Below are 11,975 nucleotides of genomic sequence, written 5' to 3'. Positions count from 1 at the left end.
TGAAGCACAGATAGTAATTGCCTCAGTACAACCACCACCACTACTACTTCGATCACCAAGACCACAACCACAACCAGCACATCCTCGTCGACTGTTTTCTAAGGCCACAGAGATGATCAACGGGGTTTTCAAGAGTGTTTCTCCAGATAATAATGTAGAAATCTTGTCACTCTGCCTCTAGAACCGTAAAAACACCTTAAAAAACTCGTGTAAACTTAAACAAGAACTTTTCAAACAGTGATGGTGAGGCACAGAAGAGTTTGATCGTACGACCCACCACCACCACCACCACAACCACCACGACCACCACCAGCACACCCTCGTCACCTTTACCTCTCCTCCCCCCTCCAGCAATTCCTTACCCTTATTTATCACGCGCCTGAGATAAAAAATGCGGAAGAAAAAATGGTTTAGTATATCAATGTTTAGCAATCTTGAGCCTTCGACATCCTGAAGGGAGAGAGAGATAGAGGGGTGTGGGAGAGAAGATGAGGGGAGGGAGAGGGGGAGTAGGGGAGAGGAGTAGGAAAGGGCAGGGTCAGATTTGGAGTAAAGGAGAAGGTAAGGGAGAAGTAAAAGGAGAGTAGAGAGAATGTTAGATAAAAGATAGATAAGAGTAAAAATGAATGAAAAGGGAGAAGAGAAATGAATAAAGAAGAGACAGAGAATTAAGAGAAAGGAATGGGGAGAAGAGGAGAGAAAATAGGGAGAGAAGAAAAAAGAGAGGTGAATATGTAATGGAAGAGGAAGAAGATAGGACCAAATAGGGAGGAAGAAGAAGAGGAGGAAGAGGAGGATTAGGAGGAGGTGGTAGGGAAGATACAACCGTTCTTCTCCTCCTCCTCCTCCTCTTCCTCCTCCTTCGCCCTCTGGTCACGTGCTTCAGTCAAAAGTGCCGAGAGAGAGAGAGAGAGAGAGAGAGAGAGAGAGAGAGAGAGAGAGAGAGAGAGAGAGAGAGAGAGAGAGATGGGGGGGTTAAGGAGTGAGGACAGTAAGGCAGACATGGGGGCAGGTCACGTATCCTGCAGGAGGGAAGGACGGCTGGCAGGACAAGCAGGATTGGTGTTGTAGTATTGTGGTGACATTGTAGGCTGTGGTGGTGGTGGTGGTGGTGGTGACTGATGGTAATTCTGGTTGAGATGGTGAATGCGAGATAACTTGTAGTGGTGTGGTTGTGATGAGTAGCACTGATGACTTGTTGATAAGTGGTGGTGGTGACTAATGGTGTTGACTACTGGTGATGACTTGGTGGTGATTGGTAGTGGTGAAAACTGAGCCTATTCTTCTTACTCCATTGTTCATTCTCTTTCATTTCTTTACTGTTTCATTCTTCTTACATTCTATATTGGCACATTTATTTCACATCATCTTTTTCTCCACTCGCAATAACATTCTTCTCTTCTCTTTATTTTTTCTCCTCCTCCTCCTCCTCCTCCTCCTCTTGTGACATTCTGGTATGAAAAGCAAACATCTCTCTCTTCTTCCCTTCCTACTCCTCCTCCTCCTCCTCCTCCTCCTCCTCCTCCTCCTCCTCCTCCTCCTCCTCCTCCTCCTCCTCCTCCTTCTCCTCCTCTTTTTCCTCCACTCCTCCTTTGCCTGTCACTTTTTTTCACCCTTCGCTCCTGTCCTCTTCCTCCTTTCCACACACTTCTCGTTTTCTCACCACTAATTTTCTTTTTCCTCTTTTTATTCCTTTTTTCCTCTTTTTCTTCTCTTTCTTTCCTTAGCATTATCTTATTTTCTTCTTCTATTTCTTAATTTTCGTCTACATTTTTCTATTTCCGTCCATCCTAGTCCTCCTCCCTTTTTCTTTACCAATCTGTAATCTCTCCCTTCCTCTTCATCTTCCTCCTCCTCTTTCTTTTCCTCCTCTTCCTCTTCCTCCGATTCTCCTCCATTTCTTAACCTACACAATTTCAACCATCACTTTTTATAACTAACCAAATATATATTCATTTTTTTTTTACTGCAGGGTGAGGGTCAAAGGGGGGCTGGAGATCCGGGACCACTAACACACCCACCCACTGCCACCCACCACCACCCACCACACCCATGCACCTGCCCCACACACCCTTACCTGGCCAAAACACCGCTCGCCTCACCCACCACCGGCCACCCCACTGCACCTCCTCCACATCGCCACACCGCCTACTCCACCCACTACACCTGCCCTGCCTTGACCAAAACACCTTAGCCCCAAGCCCAGCCCAGCCCAGTTCAGCTCACTTTTGCCTGTTTAATTCCTTCAATAATGGAACACATTTTTACCTTAAGTTTTGTGTACGATTAGATGATTTTATTGACATTACGAAGGGTCTATGGAGGTCAGAAGATTAATAGCCACAGTCTTCACTATTTTATCCCCCCCCCCAGTAAGTTTCTGAAGCTGTATAGAATCACCAAATAGTCACCAAAATGAATATGAAACGCGTCATGGTACTGAAAGGGTTAAATGGGATGAATTTACTGCTTTCTACTTCTTGTTCTTGATTTTGTTCTTCCTTTTTTTGCTTTGGGATGATTTTTCTTCTTGTTATTCTTGTTCTTGTTCATTTTTTTTCTTCTGATTTTTCGTGTTCTGGTTTCGTTTGAATTCATTGCTTTTGAGTTCATGTTTGCTGACTCGGTGAAAATAAAAATGCAGAAAAAGAAAATAGAAAGAAATTAGAAACAGGAAAAGGAGCGAAGATAAAGCCAAACAAAGCAAAGGAATTGGATGGAATAATGAAGATAAATGAAACAAAGAACAGGTGAAAGAAAAAACAAGGAAGAGAAATAAATAAGCTAAATACGAACAGATACTTATTTCAATCCACTTCTTAAAAAAAATATTACAATTGTTCAAACTAAGAATCAATTTTATCTTTATTAATTCCACTTTCCATCAAAAACTCTTAAGAAAGTCAATATATTCGTTTGAAATCCTCACAAAACAGAGAGAGAGAGAGAGAGAGAGAGAGAGAGAGAGTTAAAGCAGAACCCATCGTAAGTCACCAAGCAGATAATGGTGATGATAATGAAGAGGAACAGACTGCCTGATGATCGCTAACAGGGGGGGGACTTAAAACATCGCTCCTCAAACGACCATTAATGCGATGAATGAAGATTTCGCTGTTGGATTTCAATATGAGCCGTGGTTATCTTCAATTTTCTTATTCTCTTTCCTCTTCCTCGTCTTCTTGTTCTTTTCTTTAATATTTCACTCTTGGTTTTTTTGCTCTCTCTCTCTCTCTCTCTCTCTCTCTCTCTCTCTCTCTCTCTCTCTCTCTCTCTCTCTTACACACGTTAAGACGTAATTCTTTTGTTTTTTTCCTATTCTGTTTATTATTTTTTTTACCTTCGTTCCCTCTCACCTCTCCTTGACGCCTCCACGCCCTTTCCTCCTCCTCCTCCTCCTCTTCCTCCTCCTCCTCCTCCTCCTTCTCTTTCTCTTTTTCCTTCAAACATCCTTCACCTTCTAATTCTTCACATCTTTGTCTACATTTTCTCTCCAATTTGCTCGTGAATCTCTCTCTCTCTCTCTCTCTCTCTCTCTCTCTCTCTCTCTCTCTCTCTCTCTCTCTCTCTCTCTCTCTCTCTCTCTCTCTCCTCGTTACCTTCCTTCCTACCATCCTTCCTTCTTTCTTTCCTTTCTTCCTTCCTTCCTTCCTTTCGTTCCTTCCTTGTCTCCACATAACTATTTTTCTTTCATCTATCTAAACATCACAATCTTTATCACTATATCAGTAATCCTCCTTCACGGCATCTATGTATGAATTTATTTACCACCAATGTATTTTTTTGCCCTGCTCAGTCTTCTGCTCGCTCCGTCAACTGGATAAAAGAGAGAGAGAGATAATCATAGCCTACAATACACCCCGAGAAAATTAACTTATACTGTAGTCACGAGGATGCAATTCAAGATTTCTGGACTCTTCTTGCTTCTCCTTGCCTTCCCTTCCCTTGCTTAGCCTCGCCTTGCCTTGCTTTGCGTTGTCTTGCCTTGCGTCTAATAGTGACCTTCAGTTCCATGAGATGCAAAGGCGGGGAACGAAGAGGACGAAGAGGACAGGACTGGTGATGATGGTAATGATAAAGTATTGAGAGTTATTAGGAGTTTTGTTGTCTATGGTTTGTCCTTTTTTTTCTTCTGCCTTTGCTGAGAAAAAATAAATGGTTCTTCATATGAGTAAGTCTTTTTCTTCTTTGTTTTTCTCCCTTGTATCTTTCTTCTGGTTGTGATTCTGATGTATTGTTAAAGAGCCTCCATTCTCTCACAGGCGTTGTTTTCAAAGGCCAGAGATGATTAACAGGGTTTTTATTAGCATTTTCCCATTAATCACGTGAAATTCGTGTTAAATTATCACTAGAACCATTAGAACCACCTTTGAAGACCCCCCCCCCTCACTACTTCCACAGGTCTTGAGATTATCAACCCCTTCAGTACTGGGATACATTTTTACCTTGAGATTTGTGTACGATTAGACCATCTTATTACTGACATTAGGAAAGGTCTATAGAGGTCAAAAGATTAATTGCAGGAGTTTTTGCTATTTTAATCCCCCACAGGAGTTTCTGAAGCTGTATAAAATCACCAAATAGGAAACAGACTGAATACAAAAACTCGTCATGATACTGAAGGGGTTAAAATTATTCGAGATGAGACGCTGGAAAGTACTGGTGGATCTTTTGTGACTCGTAACTTATGTACTGAAGGAAGATAGCGAGCCTTGGGTGGCACAGTCAAGGACAACAAACATCCACTCTGACCTTGATTCCTTCGCCTCTCTCGGTACAAGGAGAAGGAAGGCTGCGAGTTATAAGGTTTGTAAATGTAACGTCTTAAAAGTGACTTGGTTTTGAAGTTTTGAGTTTAAGGGTAAAAGTAATCAAGTGATCGAATGTTAGCTGATGGGAAGGCTCACTCAGACCTTGACTCTGTCGCCTCTCTCTCTCTCTGTAAAGGGACGAGGAAGGCTGCGAGTAATAGGGTTTGCAATATAAGGTCTTAAAAGTGACAGTTTTGAGCTTGACCCTTCAGTACTGTGCTTCATTTTTATCATGATTTTTGGGTACAATTAAACTGTTTTATTGACATTAAGAAGGGTTTATGCAGGTCAGAAGATTAATGGCCACAGTCTTCACTATTTTAAATCCCAATATGAGTTTCTGAAGCTGTATAAAACTACCAAATAGTAAGCAGAATAGAATGAAAACGCGTCATGGTACTGAAGGGATTAAGGGTAAAACTATCAAAGTAACAAAGTATTCAAATGTGAGGTGATAGATTTAAAGGTACAAAAACTTTCCAATCTGACGATAATTCCTTCCATACTTTCATTGTGAGGGTGAAAGTTACAGCACAAGGCTTTGGAATCTATGGCTGTGGATTTTCTAAAGAGAGACAAGGCATGAAAAAAAAGAACAGACTTTACTTAACTCTTTTAAATTAACACTATGGTCTATTTTAATTCGCTCAACACTTATCAGATAAAAAATGATAATGAATAAATAAACGAATAGATAAATAGATAAACAAACAAAATCGAATGAAATAATGTAAGGATAAGTCTGATTTTACTCTCCTTATTTATTCTACTTATTAACTCCTTCAATATTAGGACGCTTTTTTACGACGAGTGTTGGGTGCGATTAGACGACTTTATTTACATTAGGAAGGTCTATGGAGGTCAGATGATTAATGGCTAGAGTCTTCACAATTCTAATCCCCAACATGAATTTCTGAAGCTGTATAAAATCAGCAAATAGTAACAAGAATTAACATGAAAACGCGTCATGATACTAAAGAGGTCAATTTATAGCTACAGCCAGAACACAGCACGTCTCACCATTCAACACAGGATCTTTGTTTGAATCAGCCTTGCTTGGGGAATTCTCGTATTTTCTGGCGCATCATCGTGAACATTCCTTTCAGAAGCCTTTGTTATTATGTTTTATTACGCTACGTGGCTTCTGGCTATCAGTTCCTTCCCATTGTTCGAGACAGGAGCTTTATTTTGCTTTATTTTTCTTTTCTTTTTTAGTTATTCCACGTGGGCTTTTCACGGGAATGTATGGGCTAAAGGGGATACTTTTTGGGGTATCTGTTATCTCAAAGCCCACCCATTAAGAAGCCATTGCCCCGAGTGAGGAAGCCCAACCTACACTCGGACCGTGGACAGGATTCGAATCAGTGCGCTTGGAGACCCCGCGGACTCCAAAGCACGCGTTTTGAAAGTGTCAATTTGATTTTCTTCTACTGAGAGGGATGGCGTTAGAAAAGTTGTTAGGTTAGGTTAGGTTAGGAAAGTCGTTAGAAAGGCTGTTATGAAGTTGTTTGTTAGGTTAGTTTAGAAAAACCGTTAGAAAGGAGGTTGTTATAAAGGTTGTTAAGAGGGCATTGTGAAGATTGTTAGAGTTGTTAAGTTAGGTTAGGTTAGGAAAGTTGTTCTAAAGGTTGTTGAGAGGGCGTTGTGAAAGTTGTTAGAAGGTTGTGAAGGTTGTTAGGAAATTGTGAAGGTTGTTACGTGGTTGTTATGAAGGTTGTTAGAAGGACGTTGTGAAGGTTGTTAGGAGGTTATGACGGTTGTTAGGAGGTTATGAAGGTTGTTAGGAGGTTATGAAGTTTGTTAGGAGAGCGTTATGAAAGTTGCTATGAAGGCTGTTAGGAGGGCGTTGTCAAGGCTGTTAGGAGGGCGCTAGACAGGTTGTTAGGAGGCTGTTATGAAGGTTGTTAGGAGAGTGTTATGAAGATTGTTAGGAAGCTGTTATGAAGGTTGTTTGGAGGTTGTTGTGAATATTGTTATGAAGGTTGTAAGAAGGGCATTGTGAAGGTTGTTAGGAGGGCGTTAGAGAGGTTGTTAGGAAGTTTTATGAAGGTTGTTAGGAGGTTGTTTTGAAGGTTGTTAGAAAGGCAGTTAGGAGGTTGTTATGAAGGTTGTTAGAGGGGGTCGTTTGTAAGTCATAAGGGTCACACTAACACTCACACAAACACTGCAACACTGGAACCAACACACCGCTACTACATATTCTTCATTTATTTGGTACTTTTTTTTTCATATCCTATTATTCGACTTTTTATTTTCTTTATTTTCTTTCATCTATTTATTTCATTTTATTTATTTATTTTTTTTTTTTTGTAGCGTCCGTAAGGGTCACACTACCAGGCTCACCCAAACACTGCAACACTGGAACCAACACACCGCTACTACATATATAGAAGAATGCAGAAAAACAAACCTGCAACGCATCACACTAAAGTACACCATCAGTATTCTCTCCTTGATTTATTTATTGACTTATTTACACCCCCTTCCCAAATTTCCTTTCACACTTCCCTTTCCACACACTAATTTTCTTACCTCTGCTTCCTTCCTCACACTTCCTTTCCTCTCAACTACTGCAAACTATGACAAAGATACGAACAAGTAGCTAATCACTTATACGACAAAACCTGCGTCGCCTTAATAGCAGCAAACATCAAGCAAATACGTAAACAAACAAGGCAAAACACGTAGCAAAGACAGAGAAACAAATGTATGAAATGTGATCCCTTGTTTACTTGTTTACAATTCTCCTATATCATTTCTATCGCTCTATCTTCACACGTTCCCTATTCTTCCTTCATTTCTTCCTTCCTTTTTCCCGGTTTCTATATGTGATCTTATCTTATCAGTATCATCCAACCTTTTCTAGTATCTGCCTCACCCTTCCTTCCATCCTCCCTTTCTTCTATCCAATTATGACTTTTTTGTACAGTACGTATCATTCTACCTCGTTATCATCTCTTACAAAACACGTATAGCACAAACAGCGCCAAATGTAGAAAAGTGATGTCTTGTTTACAAACCCTACCATCATTTCTATCTATCATTTTATCTTCACACATTCTCTATCCTTCCTTCATTCCTTCCTTTACTGTGTTTCCGACATCTTATCAGCATCATCCTTTAGTATCTTTCTCACTCTTTCTCCCATCCTCCCTTTCTATCTATCCCTCCACAAATATGCCTATCTTGTATCATCCCCACCACGTTATCATCTCTTACTATCTTCTATGTTCCCACACTCCCACTTCCTTCCCTTCCCACCAACATGACCCCATCTCGCACCATCCCACCACTCGTCACCTTCCCAGCTCTACCCAAGTGACCTTCCCACCACTAACCCTTCCTGCCCTTTACCTCCACGCCCAATAAGGCCACCCTGTCGTCCCCTCCCGCCCTCACTTAGCTCCCTTGCCTCTGGACGCTCCCACGACCTTGCTATCACAATCACCGCCGCCACCAGAAGACCAGTGCCACTTTTTTTATAAGCTTCCAGACCACGAATGTCCCAAGGCAGACGCACAAGGGCCATTAGAGTCACGTTTAGGTCCAAATCTCCCTTCATGGTCAAATGCAGAAGGCGCTGAAGGAGATACGCATCAGTGGATATTCTAATTCTTATGTTACATGATTCTTATGATTTCTCGTTTAGTTTTCTTTCTTTTCTTGCTTCTTCTTCCTTTGGTATTTCTTTTATTCTTCTTCCTCCTCTTTCTCTATTTTTGTTCTTCTTTCTCCTTCTCCTTCTTCCCCTTTTCTCCTCCTCTCCTCTTTCTTTTCTTTCTCTCCTTCTCTTCCTCCTCCACTTCCTTCTGCTATTTCTCCTCCTCCTCCTCTTTCTTTTCTCTCTCCTTCTCTTCCTCCTCCTCTTCCTCCTTATTTTCCTCCTCCTTTTTTTTATTTTCTCTCTCCTCCTCCTCCTCCTCTTTCGTCATGGATAGTGAAAACCACACGACTGTGAAAGTAGCATTATGGAAATTGAGGAAGACAAAAAAACAGAAGAGAATGATGAGAATAAGACAAAGGAAAATGAAAATGAGATATTAAAACAAAAGCAATGGACGACACGGAAAATAGATAAAAAGGAGATGAAGAATGAATAACGAAGGAAAAGGAGAATTAAGTAAGAGAAGCGAGAGAGGCAAATAAATAACCATACATAGGAGAGGAAAGAAGAAAGGAAGTGAATAATAAAGGAAAAGTGAATTAGGAAGGAAGAAGAAGGAGGTCACACCTGAATGTTAATTACACACCTGACTCACGACCAGGAGAGATGAGGACCAGTCTTAATTCTGTGGCGCCTCAATATCTGTTAACGAGGGACTCGAAAGAAAGAAAAAAAGAAAAAAAAAAAGAAATTACCACCCTTTACTATTCAAGGTTACGTGTGTGTGTGTGTGTGTGTGTGTGTGTGTGTGTGTGTGTGTGTGTGTGTGTGTTCGTTTTTAAGTAGTAAATTGCTATTGTTCTTAAAACTTTATTTATTCTTCTCCTTTTATTTCATTTCTTTCCTAGTTCTCTTAATTTTTTTCTTTTCTCCTCTTTCTTCCAAATTCTTCTTCTTCTTCTTCTTTTCCTAATTCTTCTTTTTCTATTTCATTTCATTTCTCTCCTACTTTTTTCGCTCTTTTTCTTTTCTCCTCTTTCTTCCTAGTTCTTCTTCTTCTTCATCTTCCCTTCTTTTATTTTATTTCTCTCCTTTTTTCTTTTTTCTTTTCATTTCTCCTCCTTCTCCTTAATTTGTCTTCTTATCCTTCCCCTCCTTCTTTTATTTTATTTCTCTCCTCCTTCTCTTCGCTTTTCTTTTCATTTCTCCTCCTTAGTTCATCTTCTTATTCTTATTCTCCTTCTTTTACCTTATTTCTCTCTCCTTTTTCTTCGTTTTTCTTTTCATTTCTCTTCCTTCTTCTTAGTTTATCTTCTTATTCTTCCCCTCCTTCCCCTCCTCCTTTTTTTCTCATTCTTTTTAATTCTTCCTCTTAATTCCAGTCTTTCTCCGTGACTTACATCTCGTTTCCCTCTTTGTTTTGCTCTTACGTTCAGACAATAGTGATTTAATAATTTCCTTCTATTCTTTCCTTGATTTATTTTTTTCTTCCGCTTATCTCCCTCTTATAATTGCACGAAACCTCTACACCTCTCTCTCTCTCTCTCTCTCTCTCTCTCTCTCTCTCTCTCTCTTTAAGGGCGTGGTACTTGAGTCTGTTGCAGGATCTGGCGCCAACAACAGACAGACGCAAGTCATTCTAATACTTGTACTCTGCTCTCCTACTCTGTCCTAATCCGCTCTGTACCCCCCTCTCTCTCTCTCTCTCTCTCTCTGTGTGTGTGTTCCCTGCTTTGCCTAGCCTGGTTTTGTCTCTCACTACTTTTTTTCGTCTTCCATCTCTCTCTCTCTCTCTCTCTCTCTCTCTCTTCGTCTAGACCACTTCAAACTGTCCCACCTCTTGTCAAGTTCCACCCACATCCTCTCTGCAGTCTCCTCTCCCGTTCTTTGTCCTATTATATCACTCCTGTTCTTTTTATCTCTCTGTTTCTGCTTCGTCAAACTGTCTCACCTTGTCTAGTGTTCATCTTGTCTCTGTTCATGTCGTTGCCTTAATTCAATGGTCCTTTGTTTCTTCTTTTCGTTTTCAGTAGAAGAGCTTTGGTAGTTTTCTTTATTTTTGGTTCTGTGCTTGTTATGTTATTGTATTTACGTGTTTCGAGGCTGTGGTGAATGAAATATTAATCTCTCTCTCTCTCTCTCTCTCTCTCTCTCTCTCTCTCTCTCTCTCTCTCTCTCCCTTGCATTGTTTGTCTAATGTTGTTCTATATATATTCTCAATGTCTGTTTTGTTCTGCCAGCCTCACACTCCCCCATGTCCTGTTTGTGTTTCTTGTGCCATGCCCTGTCCTCCTGTGCTCTGTGTCTGCGTCCTTCTTGCCCTCGTTTAGCGCGTCTAGTGTCATTCAGTTTCCTTGTAGCCCATTTCCCCGTCCAGTCATGTTCAGTAAGTCCTGTTTGAGTTTCTTGCGCTTTGCTATGCCACTTCTTGCCCTGCCTTGTCTCCCTGTGGCTTTGTCCTTCTTGCTCCAATCAGTGTTCCTAGCGTCACTGTATCCTCATCTCTCGTCTTGTTTTGGTAAATCCTGTCTATACTTCTTATATTATGCTCTCCTTCTTTTTGCTCCCTTCGCCGTCCACTCTGTATCGTTCAATATCCTCCTCCATTGTGTCTCGTCCAGGTATGTGTATTGGGAGTCTTATTTTACTTGGTTTTACGTTTTTTTTATACTCTTCCTCGTTTCCGCTTAGTTCCCGCCCTGCCCCGCTTCGAGACAGATGCTGCTGGCTCCGTTAAGGTTAGGTGTCGTCCAAGCCCCATCACGGATATAGATTCCACTCTGCTAGTCCAGTTTTTGTCACCTTGCTCGAGCTGTACGTACGACTTTCTCAGTAAGCACCGCATTCTCAAGTTTCAGCCTCCTATCTCCTCCGCTGCTGATGGTTCCTACGTACTTAGCGTCATTGGGGTTCTCGAGGCTGTTTTCTTGTTTTTTACCGAAGCTTTGTCAAGGTTTCTGTGAAGTTGTGACTCATCAGCTTTGTTGGTTTTAATTCCTTCAGTACCATGACGCGTTTCCATACTGATTCTGCTTACTATTTACCATTTGGTGATTTTATACAGCTTTAGAAATTTATGTGGAGAATTAAAATTGTGAAAACTGTGGCCATTAATCTTCTGACCTCCATAGAACCTTCCTAATGTCAATAAAATGGTCTAATCGTATATAAATCTCAATGTAAAAAAGTGTTCCAGTACTAAAGGGTTTCAAAATAGTCTTTATGAGAAGTCAATGTGTGTAAGAAAGTTAATTTTAAAGGGAATTCAATAAAATTTTAATGTAGGTACTTGTATTCACTTGTCTCATTACTTCATTCCTCATTATTACTTTCCCTTTCACTCCTTCCTCTCTGCAGTCTTTTAAAATAGCAATTATGATCACCCAATGCGTTTAACTCCTTCAACACTAGGACACATTTTTACCATGAATTCTGAGTACGATTAGACGATTTTATTGACATTAGGAAGGGTCTATGGATGTTTGAAGATTAATGGCAACAGTTTGCACTATTCTAATCCCCCATAAGTTTCTGAAGCTGTATAAAATCACCAAATAGTAACC

The sequence above is a fragment of the Portunus trituberculatus genome, chromosome 49, assembly GCF_017591435.1.
Source record: "Portunus trituberculatus isolate SZX2019 chromosome 49, ASM1759143v1, whole genome shotgun sequence".
Lineage (NCBI taxonomy): Eukaryota > Metazoa > Arthropoda > Malacostraca > Decapoda > Portunidae > Portunus > Portunus trituberculatus.
The sequence above is the reverse complement of the archived record's forward strand: the minus strand, read 5'-3'. Positions refer to the sequence as shown.